General features: G+C 45.6%; 1 protein-coding gene and 1 long non-coding RNA gene across 2 annotated transcripts in view; one reads left to right on the top strand and one right to left on the bottom strand.

Moving 5' to 3' along the window:
* The window catches only part of EPB41L4A (erythrocyte membrane protein band 4.1 like 4A), a 317,566-nt gene that overhangs the window by 191,459 nt on the left and 103,639 nt on the right, over positions 1 to 22,468 (bottom strand). The gene's annotated exons all lie outside the window — the stretch shown is intronic.
* LOC142660061 (uncharacterized) lies at positions 2,902 to 17,396 on the top strand. Its single transcript, XR_012850402.1, has 3 exons — positions 2,902 to 3,159; positions 10,392 to 10,551; positions 17,119 to 17,396. It is a non-coding gene; the product is annotated as an uncharacterized LOC142660061 (long non-coding RNA).

The following is a 22,468-nucleotide window of genomic DNA, read 5'->3' as shown; positions in this document are numbered from 1 at the left end:
TCTGCCCGGAAGTGAGTTTCCTGCAGGAAGGCCACGTGTGCTTTTCATTTCCACAGGAGATGGAGAATGGAGGACCTCTTTTCCGGAACATTCAGACCCTGTGCATTTAGGGAGACAACGGTAATGTCAGACATGGCAACGGAAATGTCCGGAGTCGACTGAGGGGGAAGGGGAGGGAAAGGAGAGGAAGAAAAAGAGAGAAGGAAGAAAAAGAACGTGTATGCAGAGCAAGCACTCTAAAGTCGGAGTACAATACCTCTCCACTACTCAACGTGAGCTGTGTCGCCCGCATGGAAACCGTCAAACACGACACAGCTACACGGAACCCTAATAGGGAACGAGGAAAGACCAGAGTGAGGTGACATCGCAACAACAGTTAAAATGTCAACTAGAAAATTCAATTAACCAAAGTGCTTTAGAGCCCCGGACTCACCCTATTAACAGTTAACATTCCCAGTATCCACCTTCCCCTACGTAATAACACAGATTGGCCAGGTAAAACAGTTAAAACAGGTGAACTATTTAAACCTCCCCCAACAGGTGTGGATCGGCCCGCCCCCTCGACCCACAGTGATACAACCAGCTATAAGGCAGTTCCAGCAATGTGTTCCTGACAGTCCTCCAGGAACCCTATGGGAAAAAGAGAGAGAGGGAGAATGCAAAATGTGGTACAGGAAAACGTCCACGTTAAGGCGGCTGTGAACATTCAGTCCCTCCGCGGCGATCGTCGTCCAGCAGGATGGAGGTCATCGGATCCCGACCCTCGGTCTCTGCGTGGAGGTCGACGTTCCAAGGTTCGTAGGTCAGGTGGCTCTGCTCCAGGTCGGATTGGCTGACGGGACCCATAATCCGGATACGGGCCTCCTCTGGGAGCGAATGGTGTCGGCGGTTCGGTCCAGTCTGGTAGCCGCACCGGCGAGGTCTCCAAGAACCGGAATGCTTCCTCCAGATCGTCACGAGAGCGGACAGCGAACGACATTCCCTGCTTTCGAAGGATGATGTGGAAAGGGTGTTCCCACCTGTATGTTGCGCCTGCTGCCCTTGTTGCTTCCAATAACGGGCGGACAATTCTGCGCATGGAAAGCGTCAATCTGGATACATCTGGCAGGATGGTGATATTGGCGCCATTGTATGGGACAGCCCCTTTTTCCCAGGCTTTGCGGGCAATCTCCTCTTTTTGCTTGTAGAAATGCACTCTACAGATAACATCCCTGGGTCGATTGCCGTCTCCATTCCTGGGGCCCGCCAGTCTGTGAACTCTGTCCATCTCTATGGGCATATCTCGCGGGCGTTCCAGGAGCTTGTTGAAAATGTAGGTCACAGCATCGTAAAGTCCATGGGGGGATACAGACTCGGACAGACCCCTCAGTTTCAAATTATTACGCCTTCCCCTGTTCTCTACATCATCTAAGTGTAGGGAGAGGTCTCGGAGTTTCGTAGCCTGGGTAGCCAAGGACTGGGAGAGGACCGATATGTCCAGGGAGTCGACGAAGTGCTGGCGCTCTAAGGTGTCCACTCTCACAGCTAGGGCACGTACTTCTTGTGTGACCTCCCCGATGACCCTGTCGTGTTTCTCCTCTAGCCGTGCGAGGCGGAGGTCTAAATCCGTTTTAGTGGGCAATACCTTGACCATCTCCCAGAGTTCTGCCAGGGTCCGTTCCATGGAGAGCGGGGGGCCCGAGGACAGGCCTGTGTGGTGGTCTCCTGTGTGCACTGGCGGGGTGGGGGAGGGGGTCTCCCGGAAGATGACCGGCAGCCCCTGGCTCTGCTGACTGCCTGGCACGGGTGTGGGCCGCTGGTGGTAGTGGTGTCTCCAGTGCCCCGCCTGTGGGCGCCATGTTAGGGGCCCCCTGTCTGGTAATGGGCTGGTGGTGGCTATGCAGGAGGGGGATTATCGCTGTCTGGGCCGGTGGAGGTGGCCCTGTGCTTCCTGCCCCACACTGACCTCTGTCTGCCGGCTGCATCTCTCCTCCAGATCCGTCGGTGCAGGCGCCGGGCTGTAGCTGGCCGGAGTGAAAGGGAGGCGGGGTCTGTCTCCGCGGCGACGTGAAAGGCTGATTGCGGCCTACTGGAGGGGACGAGTAGGATCGTTGCGGCGGCTTCCTGGAGCCGACCGGAGGAACCGGCCGATGTTTGGGGTGCCCGATGTGTCCGGGGGTACCGACGGTGTTTCCCCCTGGTCATGCTGGTTCAGGCGGCTGGTGAGTGAGCCCTGTCGGGAGCTGCAGTTGCACGCGTCCTCACACCGCCATGCCTAAGCCACGACTGCCGTTCGCATTCTCTATGGGGATGTATGTGCAGTATTCCATCTCTGTATGTGTCGTTAATCGACACATACAGAGATGAAAAAAAAAAAAGGCAGCCCCCATAGAGAAGTAAAAGTAAGAAAAAAATAATAAGTAGAACACAAACAAATAAAATTTATTTTAATATCATACTAAAAGCAATATTATATCAAAAAAATAAAAAAATTCATGACACCTTCCATTTAAGCTCTATTTTCTATATAGCAGCCAACCCCTTTATAAGATACATTACACTATTGTCCTAACAGAGGAGAAAAAAACCAAATAATTTCAGTTGAAAACAAAAGGATTTTATTCTTTGTTACAAATTTCCAGTGTTATTTACTTCGTTTTTTTCTGTATTGTATAATGCACCCTAGTTTTACATATAGAACTAGACAAACAGATGAACAAAGCCTTGACACTTCTGTCAATTTGCACTTGGAATGTGAGACTTCCTGCCTTCCTGTAAAGTCTGTAGAATCTAATCTGCCAACCTGTTTCAGTTCAAATGCATTACCTGTATTCATGGCCGCCATCAGGGAGGTACTGCCGGTACTGCTGTCAGGGGCCCGGTCAAAAATTCAAAAAACGGGGGCCCGTGCTCCACTGCCGGAATGCATTTGCTCACGGGCCCTTATGATTTCACTTTGGTGAAAGGAACAGGTCCCATCACGGAGCCGGGGCCCGTTGTTTGCATCAGAGTAAAATCATAAGGGCCCGCTGTTCACATAGAGCCCGCCCCTCCTCCTCCTCCTCCTCTACAGCGGCGTGACAGCGCGTGTGGAGGAGACGTCATGAAGGTGGCGGGAGGTTTGAATGCAGTGGAAGCGAAAAGCAGCAGAAGAAGAAGAAGACGAAGACTCCTGACACAGTGAGTACAATATGTAATGTCTGTGTCAGTATGTAATGTCTGTCTGTCTGTCAGGCTGCTGCTGCCCGGAGCCTCCTCACATCACATCCCCACAATAAAAATCAGTGTTACCCATGTCACACTATACACTCTCAGCTCTGCTTCATATCCTTGTATCGCTAGTAGCAGTTCTTACCACTTATCTCCCGGGCTGTGTATCAGAGGGAGAAGACAGGTTTATTGTCCCGTTATACGCAGCCCAGGAGATAAGAGCCATCGCAGAGCTGCTACTATTGATACAATGCAGTGCTTCAGTTTCCGGAGGATCATACAGACCTGGGGAAGACACTTGCTTTCTACGGGGAGGGGGGTACAGGGAGATGATGGTGTAGTGGGTAGGAGATAATAATGGAGGGTGGATGACACTGAAGGAGACATTATACTAGGGGGATGATAACTGGGGGAAAAGAGGATATCTGAAAGGAGGGGTAGAGGAAGGAGAGAGGATACGTGGGGGAGGGGGGGAGATCTTTAAGGCTATGTACACCTCTTTTTTTCATACAAAAAAGTTTATTAGTGTGTGTTATGAAACTTTGTAAATACTTTTTATTAAAAATAATTTTTACTTTATGTGATACAGCTGCTTTGTATCCTGTATACAGAGACCTGTATCTGTCAGGTCCGGGGGACTGACGGGTTCAGTGTCGGCGGACCAGGATCCACCTGTTATCGATCAAATCTAAATTATGAACAGGTACACTCAGGACCCGCTGACCTGACAGATAAGGCCTTATTCACACGACAGTGAAAAAAAATGTCCATTTAAAACTGATCAACTGTCAGTTTTTCATGGCCATTTTGCATCAGTTTGTCTCTAAATTTTCATCCATTTCAAGTCCATCTGTCCGTTTTTAATGGCCGTTTGACATCCATTTTGCATCAGTTTTTCATGGCCGTTAAAAAAACTGATGAATTTCATTGGTCAGGCTTTTTTTGTCCCAGCCCCCTGAAAACAACCAAAGGAAGGTCACATGTTCACCTAGACACTATTTACAGCCTCCCTGTAGATGATGCCACACACCTCCCTGTATATGATGCCACACACCTCCCTGTATATGATGCCACACACCTCCCTGTATATGATGCCACACACCTCCCTGTATATGATGCCACACAGCCTCCCTATATATGATGCCACACAACTCCCTGTATATGATGCCACACAGCCTCCCTGTATATGATGCCACACGCCTCCCTGTAGATGATGCGACACCTGCCTCCCTGTACATCGTGCCACACCAGCCTCCCTGTAGATGGTGCCACACCAGCCTCCCTGTAGATGGTGCCACACCAGCCTCCCTGTAGATGGTGCCACACCAGCCTCCCTGTAGATGGTGCCACACCAGCCTCCCTGTAGATGGTGCCACACCAGCCTCCCTGTAGATGGTGCCACACCAGCCTCCCTGTAGATGGTGCCACACCAGCCTCCCTGTAGATGGTGCCACACCAGCCTCCCTGTAGATGGTGCCACACCAGCCTCCCTGTAGATGGTGCCACACCAGCCTCCCTGTAGATGCCACACCAGCCTCCCTGTAGATGCCACACCAGCCTCCCTGTAGATGCCACACCAGCCTCCCTGTAGATGCCACACCAGCCTCCCTGTAGATGCCACACCAGCCTGCCTATAGATCATGCAACATACTCACGAGAGCAGCGCCGTCTTTCCTCTTCTTCACTTGTGGTCACTCGTCTGCACGGGATCTGGCAAGGCAGCGCGACGGGGCGATGACCTCATCGAGGCGCCTTCAAACCCGAGTGACCACAGACGAGTGACCACACCTGAAGAAGCGCCGCAATCGCGAGTATGCCAACGATAGCCAGCAAGGGAACTAGTAGTAGAGTTCTATGGGGGCCGTCAGGCCGTTAAAATGGCCAAAAATAGGACATGTCCTATTTTTTTACGCCCATTATTCACGGGCCGTTAAAAAAACGGCCGTGTGAATGCACCCATAGAATATCATTGTTCTGAAAACGGCCATGTGAAAGCCGTTAAAAGGATGGCCATCACATGGCCGTTTTTCACTGTCGTGTGAAAGAGGCCTAAAGGTTTCAGTGCATGATATAGCTGCTCTGTATCTCATAAAGTAAAAATATATATTTTTTTAAAAGTATTTACAAAGTAGCACCAAACAGACTGCTAAAACAACAAATACCACACTCACTTTACATAGCCTTCAAACATGTGGTGGGTAGAGACAGGGCCGGCCTTAGGATAGATGGCGCCCCGTGCAAAATTATCTTTTGGCGCCCCACCCCATCATAAAAAAAATGGCCCATAAAAAAAAGTATAATGCCCCTTTAGTTCCTCCCATACAGTATAATAATAATATATTATAACCCCTTCAAGGACACAGTATTTTGTCCTCTAGTTGTGCCCACACAGTATTATGTCTCCTAAGTGCCACACATAGTATATTGCCCCCTGTAGTGTCCCTACACAGTATAATGTCCGCTTAGTGGCCCCCACACAGTATAATGCCCCCCTCCCCTTCCTGCCACACACCGCCCCCCTGTAGATAGTGCCCCCTGTAGATTGTGCGATAAAGCCTTCCTTTAGACAGTGCCATACAGCCCCCACCTCACCCTTGTAGATCGTGCCATACAGCCCCCACCTCACCCTTGTAGACAGTGCCATACATCCCCCCCCTCCCCCTTGTAGATCGTGCCATACAGCCCTCACCTCCTCCTTGTAGACAGTGCCATAAAGCCCCCCACCTCCACCTTGTAGACAGTACCATACAGCCTCCCCACCTCCCTCATGTAGACAGTGCCATACAGCCCCCACCACCTCCTTGTAGACAGTGCCATAAAGCCCCACACCTCCCCCTTGTAGACAGTACCATACAGCCCCAACCTCCCTCATGTAGACAGTGCCATACAGCCACCCACCTCCCCCTTGTAGATCGTGCCATACAGCCTCCCAACTCCCTCATGTAGACAGTGCCATACAGCCCCCCACCTCCCCTTGTAGATCGAGCCGTACAGCCCCCCTCCACCCCTTCCTTGTAGACAGCGCCCCCAAACAAACAAAACAAGTTGTACTCCGCTAGGCCCCGATCCCACGATGAACTGAGCTGCTCCACGACGGGATCCTTGCGTTGGCCGGGGTGATCCTGTAGCCTAGTACAGAGTTTCCCAACATTTTCGGACTCGTGGCACCACTGGAAAAAGAAAATTTCCTCAGGGCACCCCTACTTTAGAGAAAGACAGAAAATGGCTAAAAACAAGCACTACACTCGTAGGGTATGTTCACACAGCGTTTTTTGTAAGGCAAAAAAAATCTGCCTCAAAATTCCTTCAGGAACTGACAGCGTTGTTTGACCTTTTTTTTTTTTTTTTTTTAGTTTTTTTTAAGCTGTTAAAGCGAATGCAAAAGATGCAAGAAAAAAAAGCTCCAAACGATATTTACTACCTCCTATTAATTTCAATTGGAGCTCAGAGGTGGAAACCACTTGAAGAACATCAGCTCCCCACTCCCAGTAAAATAATCATCGGCCCCCACTCACAGTGAAATGACCATCAGCCCCCCCACTCACAGTAAAATGACCATCAGCCCCCCCTCACAGTAAAATGACCATCAGTCCCCCCCTCACAGTAAAATAACCATCAGCCCGTCACTCACAGATTCCCCCTGTAGATAGTGCCACACAGGCCCTTGTAGATAGTGCTACACAGCCCCCTGTAGATAGTGCTACACAGCCCCCTGTAGATAGTGCTACACAGCCCCCTGTAGATAGTGCTACACAGCCCCCTGTAGATAGTGCTACACAGCCCCCTGTAGATAGTGCTACACAGCCCCCTGTAGATAGTGCCACACAGCCCCCTGTAGATAGTGCCACACAGCCCCCTGTAGATAGTGCCACACAGCCCCCTGTAGATAGTGCCACACAGCCCCCTGTAGATAGTGCCACACAGCCCCCTGTAGATAGTGCCACACAGCCCCCTGTAGATAGTGCCACACAGCCCCCTGTAGATAGTGCCACACAGCCCCCTGTAGATAGTGCCACACAGCCCCCTGTAGATAGTGTCACACAGCCCCCTGTAGATAGTGTCACACAGCCACCTGTAGATAGTGCCACACAGCCACCTGTAGATAGTGCCACACAGCCACCTGTAGATAGTGCCACACAGCCCCCTGTAGATAGTGCCAGACAGCCCCCTGTAGATAGTGCCACACAGCCCCGTTGTAGGTTGTGCCACACAGCCCCCTGGTAGGTAGTGCTACAAAGCCAAGTGGTAGGTATTGCCACACAGCCCCATGGTAGATAGTGCCATACAGCCCCCTTGCAGGTAGTGCCCCACAAAACCCCTCTTATAGATAGCACCCCTCCTTCCTGTAGATAGCTGCACTGTAGCTCCCTGAAAGAGCGGAATCCCCCTGTGGCCAGGAATTCCGCTCCACTTGATGTCTCTGTCCGTATATGGACAGTGACATCAGGGGCAACTCCTGAAGCAGAATCCCAATCCCCAGCGTTGCCGACGCTGTGACCGGGGATTCTACTCCAGGAGAAGCCCCTGTCGTCTGTGTCCATTTATGGACAGTGACGTCAAGGGCTTCTCCTGGAGTGGAATCCCCGGACACAGAGTCGGCAACGCTGTAAACGGGGATGCCCCTTCAGGAGTTGCCCTGATGTCACTGTCCATATACGGACAGAGACATCAAGCGGAGCACTCCAGGAGCGAAATCCCCGGCCACACAGGGATTTCGCTCCTTCAGGGAGCTACAGTGGTGCTAGTAGATTACAGTGCAGGGAGATACCTCCCTGCTCTGCTATAGTACGCCGCCGGCCATGGGGGAGCCTTTTCCAACGGGCGGCACTGGCACCCTCATGCCCGGTGTCACCACCCATGCCACTTTCTGTTCTCCCAGAAATCCCCTCCTTCTTCCCCCGCTGAGCCCTGGCACTTAGTCTCTCCACCTTGCCCCCTGATACCCACCAGCTAGCTCTGCCCTGCCCCTCCAAAGAGATCTCCTACTAGTTTGCTTTTACCAGCTGCCTTACCTCCGACCCCTTTACTTTGTGCCCGCCCCAATAGTGAGGGGGGCCCCAGACTCCTTGGCTGTATGGGGCCCAGAAATTTCTGATGGCGGCCCTGCCTGTATTCAACATTTTTATTTTAATATGCATGTAAATTATCTAAAGAAATTATTCAACTATTTATAACATTTTATCTTTTATTCCTTCAAAAATCTACAAAGTAAGGTTATGTTCACATGTGGCAGATTTGTTGTACTATTCATCTGAATGGGGCTGGCAGAAATCCATGCACATGATAGAAACAACCCCCATTCACATGTATGGAATGAATATTCAGTCGTAGAAATTTTTGCAACAATTCTTCCATGTGAGACTATAGCCTTAAATTACCATTGGCACCTCACCAATTAATCCTAAACTATGCCATCCAACTTAGTTAACCTTGTTTCTAGTTTCTCAAAAATCACTCCATCACAATTTAACACTTTAAAGGCCAATTATCGGACAAACGAGCATTCACAAAATGGGCCCGTGTATAAAGGACCTTCAGGGTAGGAACAGACACAGCGTAAACACTGCGGATATTCAGCAATGGATTAATTGCGGAAAATCCACAGTGTATTACAGTAGCAGCAGTGTGGGTGAGATTTCAACAAATCTCATCCCCACAATGCAATAAATATCTGTCGGAAAAAAAAACGCACCTAAATTAGCCTGCGGAGCGGTTACTTCAACCGTAGCAAGACAATTAATTCTCCGGATACGCAGCTCTTCTGTTGCGGGTTTACCCATTGAATTCAATGGGGTGCTAAAACCCGCAACAAAGCAGTGTGTGTTGCGATATTTGCGGTGCAATCACAGCGATGCCCCGCAAAAATCCCTGCTTCGTCTAGTCTGGCCTCCCAGGATGCAGCGTCACATGGCCTGCAACGTCATCCCAGGCAGCTGGACTACGCGCCGAGAAGAGGGAGGGTGCAAGCATGAACGTTTTTTATTTCTTTTTCCAGCTTGGATTCGCAGCGGAAACTCCGCTGGAAAACTGCATCACAATGTGGTGCCATTTTCCGGACGGCGTTCCCTGTGGTGTTCAGGGCGGATACGCTGCGCAGCTTAACGTAGTGTATCCGCACTGAATACGTTGTGTGTGTTCCTACCCTAACCCTAGTAAACAAAGCTTTGCTCAACTTGACTCCTTCCTATATTTGTCTCCCTCTTCGATAATGCTTTGACTTTACAATGTATCTGTATTTCTCCAGTTAGGGTATATTCACACGCAGCAGTTTTGTTGCAGGAATTTGTGCGAATCCATTCCATACGTGGGGTTGTTTCTGTGGCATGTGCATGGATTTCTGCAAATCCCATTCAGATAAATTGGACAGTCTCAGACATATCTGCTTCGTGTGAATATAACCTTACAATAAAAATTGTATGCTGCATTATTTTAGGTCTGTTTTTTTAAAATATTGTACACTTTTTGAAAACACTATCAATCCAATTCCTTATGAAAGATAATTATTATTTAGAGGCACCCTATATGTGTAGCCACCTCTCCATACAAACCTAGACCCTCATTCTCCCAATAGAATAGGTTGTTAATGGAAAAAGATCGGCTGCTAGCAGTACTCACATAAAAGGAACGTTTTGGGACCTTCATGTCCAATAATCTGTGACATCCATGTGGCAAAAGTTCAAGTGTTTATTAACACAACCGAAAAATAAGCATACGTTTTGAACTATGCAGGCTTGACAAAGACCACTGCGTGGGTCAAAACTAGGTTGCAATTTGAAACAGAACGGGATCAGGGAAGAGGATGATATCATTGTAAGTGTTGCTATTTTTGTCCTTTTTAACAAAAAACAATCAGTATCCTTTTATGTTTATATAACATGGTTGTAGTAGTTACAGATCAGTTTAACTTTATACACTCACTTCACGGTAGAAAGATGAAAAGGTAAGAAGATTTCCGCTCACTTTATCTGCCATCTGAGTACAATCAGCTCTGGGTAGTGACCCTTATTGTCTGTTTTGCCAAGAAGTCGGAAATAATTCAAACTACACAATAATGTGGTGCCACAAATGACTATTAACCTGTCAGCAGAAGCATTTACTGCTCAAAGCACAAGACGCAGTCAGAGTAAGTAAAAGCCATCATTCTTAATGTGATTTTCAGTCACTATCAAAGGGGAACACTTAACTTTTAATATCTGCTTCAGCTTTGCTTTTCCTGAGGACCTTTTACAAGACCGATAATAATTTGTTTGCTGATCGGTGAGGAACAAGCTGCCTGACACCAAAAGGAAACAATGGGAAGTCACTCGTGTTGTTCAATGCCCCCTCTTATAATATAGTGCCTGTGCTTATTAATATCAGCAGGTAAGTAAAGTAAGCATTGAGAGGCAGGTTCCTTAATACAGTTGTATTTTTGTATGCAGATACAGTAAAAACAAATTTTGTATGAGATACAGTATAGCAAAATAAAAATATAAAGTAATTCCAACATATTGTTTCTGTAACAGATCAGCCTGATATCTGGGAAACTTCTAAGTGGAAGAATGCTAAACTTCTTTGATGGCCATGGCAATAAAATAGTTGGCAACATTTCAATTTTTTCCCAGGGACATTTGAGGGTGTGGCTTATTAGGTGGGTGTGTTTTATAAGGGCGTGGTCTATCTAGTGGGTGTGGCTAATGGGGCGTGGCTTTCTTCCCAGAATTTCTGCATACAAATAAACAAACAAAAATGTATGCACTGGTTTGTCTAGCAACTACTATGGTGGCCAGTATATCTCTCTGGTTATCTGGTTGTATACAGGCAGGTGATGTCTCGCTTTATCACTAGGGATAGGCGATATGTGCTGACCACTACTAGTAGTGTAAAAACCAGCATAGATAGTGCCACACTCAGTTCCCCTTGTAGGTGGTGCCCCATGTTGCTCTCAGTAGATATCATAAACATAGTTCTCACAGGACAGTTGGTTAAGGGGCTAGGTGTCCATTGGTCTGGATAGCGACCTCCCGAGTATTTAATAGAAACTCTGCATATAGATTAATATAAAAGAACAAAGGAGTCATACACTATTACCAATATTTAAAAAAGCCTAGAAAAAATTCAAATTTTATTAAATAACAACACATTAAAATAGAGAGTTCGAATTGGATAACTGTATATGGGCTATGTACAGAACAGTAGAGCACATAAGTAGCAACAAAAACTCATGTACAGAGGGCTAACAAGCCATATCCGGAGTAGCTACATTAGTGAAGTGTTACATGAACAGTTGGGTATAAAAAGACAATATATAAACCAACATGATTTCCAAAACAAAAGAAAAACATGCATGCAAGAATAAGTCTATGGAGATGGAAGAAATGGTGTAACTGCTATATGCAACACAATGAGTCACATCATCTAGCATATGGTAAGCGTACTCACGCTTCAAAAGAGAAGAAATAATCTCCCTAAGAAAAACAGTGGTGTACATAAAAGGAAGTAACATGACTTACCCATATTGTTCAAGTGTCCTGTAAGCCCAAAAACTAGCCCCGACGCACGTTTCGCGTGGATAGCTTTATCAAGGGGTAACCACTTCTATGACGGCCAGTATATCTCTCTGGTTATCTGGTTGTATATGGGCAGGTGATGTCTCCCTTTATCACTAGGGATAGGCGGTAGAGTAAAAACCAGCATAGATAGTGCCACACTCAGTTCCTCTTGTAGGTGGTGCCCCATGCTGCTCTGAGTAGATATTGCCACACACTGCTTCCTGTAGATAATGCCACAGTGCCCCGTGTAGATAGTGCCACATGGCCCCCATGTAGATAGTGCCATCTGTAGATAGTGACACACACCTCCTTTTTAGATAGTGCCACGGTGCCCTCTGTAGATAATACCACAGTGCCCTCTATAGGTAGTGCCACAGTGCCGTGTAGGTAGTGCCACATACACAACCCTGTATATAGTGCCACCCCCCATAGATAGCGCCATTGGGGCTCCCTCTAGTAGTGGAATCCCCAGCCAGAGCGTTGCTGACGCTCTGGCCAGGGATTCCTATCCTGGCAGAGCCCCTGATGTGTCAATATCCATATATGGACAGTGACGAGAGGCTTCTCCAGGAGCAGAATCCCCAGCCAGAGCGTCGGCAATGCTCTGGCCGGGGATTCCAGTCTAGGAGAAGCCCCTGAGTCGCTGTCCATATAAGGACAGGGACATCAGGGGCTCCCTCTATGAGCAGAATCCCCGGCCGTAGCGTCGGCAACGCTCTGGCCGAGTATTCTTCTCCAGGAGTAGTGAATGGCAGAGCAGAGAGCAGATAGTGCTCTGCCATACAATTGAACATTGCATTTGATGGGACACGTACGGGACAGTAATTTGCCGAGACTGTCTCTGTAAATTCAGGATAGTTGGCAACTACGGCAATATATTTTAATATGGTTCCTGTACTTTAGACCAGTCTTTCTCAAACTGTGAGGCGGGTCAAAACAGTTCCCCTAATTGTTGAGGGCCCCAGTAGAAAAAGGTTAAGAAGCCCTCATTTAGACTACAATAAGTTTTTATTGGGAATATATTCAGCCACATTTGATAATCAGGATAAATTAGTATCTGTCGCATCCCATGTAAGTCTGACTAAGGGTTGTTCAAGCAAGCATACAATGTATTCGGAAAGTCTTCAGACACTTCCAATTTTTTCATATTTTGTTATGTTGCGGCCTTGTTCTAAAATAAAAAAACGTAACACTTTTTCCACATCATTCTGCACTCAATACCCCGTAATGACAAAGTGAAAACAGAATGTCAGTAATCTTTGCTAATTTATTGAAAAAGGAAAAACTAAAATATTGCATTGACATAAGTATTCAGACCCTTTACTCAGTACTGAGTTGAAGCACCTTTGGCAGCGATAACAGCCTCCAGTCTTCTTGGGTATGATGCTACAAGGTTTGCACACCTGGATTTGGGGATTTTCTGCCAATCTTCTTTGCAGATCCACTCAAGTTCTGTCAGGTTGGATGGAGACCATCGGTGGACAGCCATTTTCAGGCCTCTCCAGAGATGTTCGATTGGGTTCAAATCAGGGTTCTGGCTGGGCCACTCAAGGACATTTACAGAGTTGTCCCTAAGCCGCTCCTGTGTTGTCTTGGCTGTGTGCTTAGGGTCATTGTCTTGTTGGAAGGTGAACCTACGGCCCAGTCTGAGGTCCAGAGCACTCTGGACCAGGTTTTCATTAAGAATATCTCTGTACTTTGCTCCATTCATCTTTCCCTCAACCTTGACCAGTCTCCCTGTCCCAGCCACTGAAAAACACCCCCACAGCATGATGATGCCTCCACCATGCTTCACTGTAGGGATTGTATTGGGTAGGTGACGAACAGTGCCTGGTTTTCTCCAAACATGATGCTTAGGGTATGTTCACACGCAGTGACCAAAAACATCTGAAAATACAGAGCTGTTTTCAGGCGAAAACAGCTCCTGATTTTCAGACGTTTTTGTACCAACTTGCGTTTTTCGCGGCGTATTTTACGGCCGTTATTGGAGCTGTTTTTCAATGGAGTCAATGAAAAACGGCTCCAAAAGTGTCCCAAGAAGTGACATGCACTTCTTTTTCGCGGGCGTCTTTTTACGCGCCGTATTTTGACAGCGACACGTAAAATAACACCTTGTGGAAACAGAACACCGTAAAACCCATTGAAAGCAATGGGCAGATGTTTGTAGGTGTAATGGAGCCGTTTTTTCAGGCGTAATTCGAGGCGTTAAACGCCCGAATTACGTCTGAAAACAGTGCGTGTGAACATACCCTTAGAATTGAGGCCAAAAAGTTCATCATACCACAGAATCTTGTTTCTCACAGTCAACGTCCTTTAGGTGCTTTTTTGCAAACTCCAGGCGGGCTTTTATGTGTCTTTAACTGAGGAGAGTCTTCTTTCTGGCCACTCTGCCTTAAAGCCCAGATTGGTGGAGTGCTGCAGTGATGGTTGACCTTCTGGAAATTTCTTTTATCTGCACAAAGGATCTTTGAAGCTCAGCCAGAGTGACCGTCGGGTTCTTGGTCACCTCTCTTACCAAGGCCCTTCTCCAACGATTACTTAGTTTGGTGGGGCGGCCAGTTCTACGAAGTGTTCTGGTTTGTTCAAAACTTCTTCCATTTAAGAATTATGGCCACTGTGCTCTTGGGAGCTTTCAGTGCAGCAGAATTTTTTGTTTGTACCTATCTCCAGATCGGTTTCTCCACACAATTCTGTCTCAGCTCTACAGGCAGTACTTTCCACCTCATGGCTTGGTTTTTGCTCTGATATGCATTGTCAGCTGTGAGACCTGATATAGACAGGGGGGTGTCTTTCCAAATCATGTCCATTTAAATGAAATTACTATGAGTGGACTTCTATCAAAATGTAGAAACATTTCAAAGATGATCTAGAGAAATGGGAGGCAACCAGAGTTAAATTTAAAGTTTTAGCAAAGGGACCATGCAAAATTGTTTTTTAATTTTTTTAAAATTTTCCAAAAATTGCTAAAAATTTGTTTTCACTTTGTCATTAAAAAGGTGAATTTTTTTAAAATTATTTTAGCACACACAAGGCCTCAACATTACAAAATGTGAAAAAGTGAAAGGGTCTGAAGACTTTCCGAATGAACTATATTTTCTTATCTCCATATTCCCCTCCATTTTTTTCAAAATCAAAGCAGATCACTGCAGTAGGAAGAAGGAAAACCTTCGGAGTGATTTGTCCCTATTGAAAAAAGTATGCTTTGTATTACACGTTAAGGTTGAACATGAAATTTTTTCTTACATTTTTTTTCCTCCAACTCAATGCCACTAAATATTAGGGAGAGTGCATGCTGTGGTTTAACCCAGTCATTCAAGGGCATTAATAATAATAATCTTTATTTATATAGCGCCAACATTTTATGTGGCACTTTACAATTTAGAGGGAACATGAAAAGACAATATCAGATATTACATAGACAAAACTAATTAACAATTCAAACAAGGAGTGAGGACCCTGCTCGCAAGAGCTTACAATCTATGAGTAAATAAGGGAAACTCCAAATGTAAAAAGTGCTTGTTAAAGAGGCTCTGTCACCAGATTTTGCAACCCCTATCTGCTATTGCAGCAGATCGGCGCTGCAATGTACATTACAGTAACGTTTTTATTTTTAAAAAACGAGCATTTTTGGCCAAGTTATGACCATTTTTGTATTTATGCAAATGAGGCTTGCAAAAGTACAACTGGGCGTGTTGAAAAGTAAAAGTACAACTGGGCGTGTATTATGTGCGTACATCGGGGCGTTTTTACTTCTTTTACTAGCTGGGCGTTCTGACGAGAAGTATCATCCACTTCTCTTCAGAACGCCCAGCTTCTGGCAGTGCAGACACACAGCGTGTTCTCGAGAGATCACGCTGTGTCGTCACTCACTTCCTGCCCCAGGTCCTGCATCGTGCCGGACGAGCGAGGACACATCGGCACCAGAGGCTACAGTTGATTCTGCAGCAGCATCAGCGTTTGCAGGTAAGTAGCTACATCGACTTACCTGCTAACGCCGATGCCGCTGCAGAATCAACTGTAGCCTCTGGTGCCGATGTGTCCGACACGATGCAGGACCTGGGGCAGGAAGTGAGTGACGTCACAGCGTGATCTCTCGAGAACACGCTGTGTCTGCACTGCCAGAAGCTGGGCGTTCTGAAGAGAAGTGGATGATACTTCTCGTCAGAACGCCCAGCTAGTAAAAGAAGTAAAAACACCCCGATGTACGCACACAATACACGCCCACTTGGACTTTTACTTTAAACACGCCCATTTGGACTTTTGCAAGCCTCATTTGCATAAATACAAAAATGGTCATAACTTGGCCAAAAATGCTCGTTTTTTAAAAATAAAAACGTTACTGTAATCTACATTGCAGCGCCTATCTGCTGCAATAGCAGATAGGGGTTGCAAAATCTGGTGACAGAGCCTCTTTAAGTACAATGGTCCAGCCATCTTTTATACACACTGTATACTACAATGTATACTACCAGTATCGGTGTATGACAGCATGAAGTGCATTAGGGTGCAAGGTGTGTGGGGGATACAGCGGAATGCGGGGGTCATATTCTAAAGATGAATGTTAAAGGGGGGCCAAGAAAAGGAGTCAGATTAGGGAATGTTATAGGCATATTTTGAGAAAAGCATATCCTCAAGTTGAGGCATTTCATCATTTACCACTTTGTTGCAACGAAAAATCTGGGAATCTTCGGGGAAAAATTAGGAAGAGCCGATTTTAAGTAGTGAAAAGGGATCCATTCAACAAACTTTTTTGAGCTCAATACATGTAGGCACCTTTCCTTGTCTCAATTGTCATCAGTGTTCCAATGTCATTAAAGGACTGCAATTTTTTTCAACCACACAGGCGATGTCACTATAACATTCAAGTGCATTACACATGTGATTCTACAAACGTGATTTATTTGATAAAATGCCCTTGTGGCCTTTTATATGTAGATGAGACGATGCAGAGAATCAAAGATTGTATATGTAAACACAAATCTACAATCAGTTGAGAAAACGTGCTACTACCAAAAAAAGCCTGAGATTTCTTAATTAGGTTCCAAGTGATCGAAAAGGTACAGAAACCAAGACGAGGAGGTGATATCAAAAAGATATTACTACACTGAGAGGCATGTTGGATACACACTTTACAAATGTTACATCCGAAGGGGTTAAATCGAGATTACGAGATCTGCAACATCCAATAATTATTTGATATATACATCTATAGGTTTATTAACAATTAATGTCACTATTCAGTAACGGATAAATCCATATTTATAACTTCTTTAGGCGATTTGTTTAAAAGTAATCATAGAATTTTTGTTATAAGAAATACATTAAAAAAATAAGTATTAATTGATAAAAAAACATATTCCTTTCTCTTCCCTTTATACCATGATGTCTGGCAAATAAGGTTTCATATTATGGCTAAGAATAACATTGAGTATGAAAACGACTATCGGGAGAACCATCATACCCTACAGTCTTCGGTTTATTAAAAATAAATAATACATGAATGAACCCTCTTTTTATGAATGAATTCTCCGTTAATCATCCTATGTTCATGTTTTCTTATTTTTTCTGAATGTAATCGTTCAGAATGATTGACATGCATTTGTAAATTTACTATGTTCTTTGAATTGATTGTGAATTAGACTCCAGCTTGTGGATATGTTAATTTAGACACATTATCGGAAGTGACATGCTATATAATGGTCCTCCTTTTCAATAAATGTACAATTGAGAAAAGCTAATGAAAGCCGAAACGCGTCTTGTTGAATAATAGAAAACGCATAATCCTTATCCAGTGAGTGCCAGGATTTTGTTCATATTATTATCTGGCACAGGTTAGAGGCAGTGGCGGATCCTCATATTGGCAGTTCGGGTGGCCACCAGGGGCCCAAGGCTCCCAGGGGGCCCATGGCCGCCCAAACCGCACACAAGTTAAAAAAACCTATCCAGGGCTGCTGCCGGCCGCATTCTATGGTCTCACATGCTGATGAAGAGGAGGGGGGGCATGTGCAGGGGGAGTCAATTGCGGCCGGGGAACAGGGGCACAGCACATCAGCTGTAGAGAGCAGACTGTCAGAGATTGTGATGGGCAGGTGCTGGAGTCTCCCTGACAGTCTGCTCCTCTGTGCTGCTGTGAACTGTCCCTCATGTCTAAATCTCCAACAGCTGCCTGATAACGGCAAGACTGCAACTAGAAGGTGAAGGACCTGTGGTGACATCACAGTCACATGATTAATGTCCTGGAGGCTGCCAGAGCACAAGCACCGCAGAGGAAGAGGCTCTGGTAAGTGTGTGTGTGTATATATATAGGGAACATAATGTAAGTCTATATAGTGTGTTATGTGTGTATAGTGTATGCTGTGTGTATAGTGTATATAGTGTGTGCTGTGTGTATAGTGTGTGCTGTGTGTATGGTGTATATAATGTGTGCTGTGTGTATAGTGTATGCTGTGTGTATAGTGTATATAATGTGTGCTGTGTGTCTAGTGTTTATAGTGCAGTGTGTGCTGTGTGTATAGTGTATATAATGTGTGCTGTGTGTATAGTGTATATAATGTGTGCTGTGTGTCTAGTGTTTATAGTGTAGTGTGTGCTGTGAGCGTAGTGTGTGCTCTGTGCATAGTGTGTGCTCTGTGCATAGTGTGTGCTCTGTGCATAGTGTGTGCTCTGTGCATAGTGTGTGCTCTGTGCATAGTGTGTGCTCTGTGCATAGTGTGTGCTCTGTGCATAGTGTGTGCTCTGTGCATAGTGTGTGCTCTGTGCATAGTGTGTGCTCTGTGCATAGTGTGTGCTCTGTGCATAGTGTGTGCTCTGTGCATAGTGTGTGCTCTGTGCATAGGGTGTGCTCTGTGCATAGGGTGTGCTCTGTGCATAGGGTGTGCTCTGTGCATAGGGTGTGCTCTGTGCATAGGGTGTGCTCTGTGCATAGGGTGTGCTCTGTGCATAGGGTGTGCTCTGTGCATAGGGTGTGCTCTGTGCATAGGGTGTGCTCTGTGCATAGGGTGTGCTCTGTGCATAGGGTGTGCTCTGTGCATAGCGTGTGCTCTGTGCATAGCGTGTGCTCTGTGCATAGCGTGTGCTCTGTGCATAGCGTGTGCTCTGTGTATAGCGTGTGCGCTCTGTGTATAGTGTGTGCTCTGTGTATAGCGTAAGTTTTTATAGTGTATGGTGTGTATAATGTAAATCTATATAGTGTGTGTATAGAGTTTATAGTGTGTTAAATGTAAGTGTATATAGTGTAAGTGTGTATATTGCATATATGTGTGTATATATTGTATAGTGTGTAAATAGTGTGTGCTGTGTGTATTTAAGTTTAAAGTGTAAGTCTATATAGTGTATATAGTGTAAGTCTATATAGTGTGTGCTGTGTCTATAGAGTTTATAGTGTGTATAATGTAAGTCTATATAGTGTGTGTGTGTGTGTGTGTGTGTGTGTGTGTATAGAGTGTGTGTGGTTTAAATATATAGTGTGTGTTGTGCAAGGAGGGGTTCGATTGTCTGATTGACTGCTGAGGGTTCTATAGGGGGATAACTCCTCCCCCCCAGAGCCATAAGTGTGAGACTCTTAGACCCTCCCATAGAGCACTCAGCAGTCAGTCAGACGCACTGGAGAGGGGTATCTGACTGCTTAAACGGTAACTAAACTTTTTTTTTAAATTACATGTCATAGTGACATGTCAAATGTTCTGATCGGTGGGGATCCGGGCACTGAGACCCCACCAATCACTGAAACAAAGTGGCAGAAGCGCTCAGGTGAGTGCTGTGCCACTTTGTTTCTGATCGTCTCTCCTCTGATAGCAGAGCAAGCGGTGTATGGGCACTACAGAAAGTCTATGAGTCCGTACACCGCGCCGAGGAAAGACAATCAGAAATTAAGTGGAACAGCGCTCACCCGAACATTCCTGCTGCTTTGTGTTAGTGATCGGTGGTGGTCTCAATGCTGGGACCCCCATCGATCAAAACTTCTGACATATCACTATGACACGCCAAATGTTTTTTAAAAGTTTAGTTACCCCTTGGGGACTGAATTTTTTGGTTGGAGTTAATATATGGGCCTGGGTCTTAATTTGCTTAGGGGTCTGGGGTATAAGACGATTTAGGGTGTTTAATTTATGAATTTTTATGTTGCTATAGATGCTGAAAATGGCTACAGAATCAAGGGGCAAAGATTTCTCATCAGGAAACTCTGCAGTCATCAGGAGAAGTCGCCATAACGGTCTGTGTCAGATGGAGAAGAAAAGAGAACGACCCATCAGTGAAGACATCACCTGTGAGTCATTGCATTTATAGATCTGTCCCCATTCCTGACATGTCTGTTATAGGAAATCCTTGTATTCCACATAAAGTCTTTGTTTACCCAGGACGAATAGACAAATGTGTATTACCATTCCCCTTGTCAGGAGGAGGTGTGCACTACACAGTGCGATACGGTCAGCGACGGTTGGAGGCGGTCAGTATGTAGGGACACAGCTCTTTGACAAGGGGAATCGTAACACTCATTTGTCAATGCTCACACAGAAAGGTGGTATTTAACCAGTTCAGGACCGGGCTATTTTGCGCCTTCAGGACCAGACACCGTTTAGCCCTTTTTAGCACGCGTTAGTTAAATGGCTATAACTCTTTTATTTGTTGGGCTAACGACGTGATTTTTGCGATGTTTTTTCCGTAGACAATGCAGGTTTTTTTTTTTATCATTTTTATACACACCTTTTTTGCTATTTTAGAATTTTTATTCATAAAGTTTGAAAATAATAGTAAAAAATAAGCTTTTTTACGTTTCAGCTTTTTTTTTTTTTGCTAATAACATAGTTTTACCTTAAAATAGACCTTTTATTTATGATCGTCATTGTCTACCGTAAATTTTAATATATTACATGTCTATATTAGGGTAAATGGGTCAGCGCTAGCGTTAAAAAAAATGATTGGCGGGGTGGAACGTTTTTTTCGGGGTGGGTATTTTATGTGTATTTATTATTATTATTTTTTTTTGCGCTATACTTTACTAGTTTTCTATTACTATGGTCTGTCCCTCAAAGGTCAAAAAAGACCATTTGGGAACTTTATATATTTTTTTTCTTTCTTTTACACCATGCTTTTCCACTGTAACTGGAGATGCACAGCAGCCCCAGTTACAGGGGAAATCAGCCCTCTCATATTGACGATTGTCACTAATAGGACTGTGCTAGGTCTAGTAAGACCCAGCAGCAGTCTCTCAGTAACGCCACCCGGCGATCATGTGACCAGTCACATGATCACCTGGAGGAATAGAGACAGCACCGCTGCTGCTGCCTCTATTGATATACACAGCGTTCATTGAGCGCTGTGTACAAATCATCAGAGAAGACAGAAGCAGCGAAAGCTGCTTCTATCTTCTCCTCAGGGTCCTCGGCAGTCACTGACAGCCGGAGACCCGACATTCAGCTGCCCGATCGCGCGGGCAGCAAGTTAAAACCCGAGCCGTAAAAAGTCTATGGCTCGGGTTTTAAGGACCCTGATCGCTGGCCGTAAATACACAGCCAGCGGTCGGGAACCAGTTAATATAGACACAGCATGGCAGGGCGGTGGTGGAGAAGGGGGTCCAAGCTTGTGGAACAGCCCAGGGCCTATGATCTACTTAATCCGCCACTGGGTAGAGGCATTGGGTAGCGGTTGGTCAGAAAGATGAGCCTGGCTGCTACATTCAGGATAGATTGGTGAGGGGAGAGTTTAGTGTGGGGAAGATCGAGAGTTACAGTAGTCAAGACAAGAGTGAATGAGAGCGATAATGGGAGTTTTGGCTGTTTCCACAGTAAGAAAAGGGCGGATTCTAAAGATGTTTTTGAGGCGAAAGTGACAGGATCATGTAAGTGATTGAATGTGTGAAGTAAATGAAAGATCGGAGTCAAAAATAACCCCAAGACAGCGGGTGTGCTGCCTAGAAGTTATGGTAGTACCACACACTGAGATGGAGACATCAGGTTTTTAGGAAGGTTGGTAGAGGGTGGGAACACAAGGAGATCAATTTTAGAAAGATTCAATTTCAGATAGAGAGAGGACATGATGTTAGAGACAGCGGACACACAATCACTGGTGTTTTGTATTAGAATGGGGGTGATATCATGGGAAGTGGCATATAATTGGGTGTCATCAGTGTAGAGATGTTACTGGAAGCCAAATCTGATGATGGTTTGTCCAATAGGGACTGTGTATAGAGAAAAGAGAAGCAGTCCTAGGACTGATCCCGGAGGAACCCCGAAAGCAAGGGGAAGAGGGTGGGAACACAAGGAGATCAATTTTAGAAAGATTCAATTTCAGATAGAGAGAGGACATGATGTTAGAGACAGCGGACACACAATCACTGGTGTTTTGTATTAGAGTGGGGGTGATATCATGGGACCAATCAGCGTCATACACTTCTCATCGTTCCAGCCCAGTTTCTTTCACTGCACACACAGCGTGATCTCGCGAGATCACGCGGTGCTGTCATTCACAGAGAGATCAAACTTTGCTGTGTAAGTCCCACAGAAACTTTACCGAAGTGTCAGGAGTGTGAATAGACAACGCATCCTGGCTGGAGGCAATGACTATTCACTCTCAAGACACTTTGGTAAAGTTAATGTGTGCGTAAGTGACAGCACAGCGAGATCACGCTGTGCTGTCATTCACAGCGACCTCACGCTGTGTGTGCAGTGAAAGAAAATTGTTCATAACTTGCTCAAAATAAAAACCACTGTTATCTACATTACAGCGCCGATGAGATTATGTAGGAGATA

The sequence above is a fragment of the Rhinoderma darwinii genome, chromosome 1, assembly GCF_050947455.1.
Source record: "Rhinoderma darwinii isolate aRhiDar2 chromosome 1, aRhiDar2.hap1, whole genome shotgun sequence".
In the NCBI taxonomy this organism is placed as follows: Eukaryota; Metazoa; Chordata; class Amphibia; order Anura; family Rhinodermatidae; genus Rhinoderma; species Rhinoderma darwinii.
The sequence above is the reverse complement of the archived record's forward strand: the minus strand, read 5'-3'. Positions and strand labels throughout refer to the sequence as shown.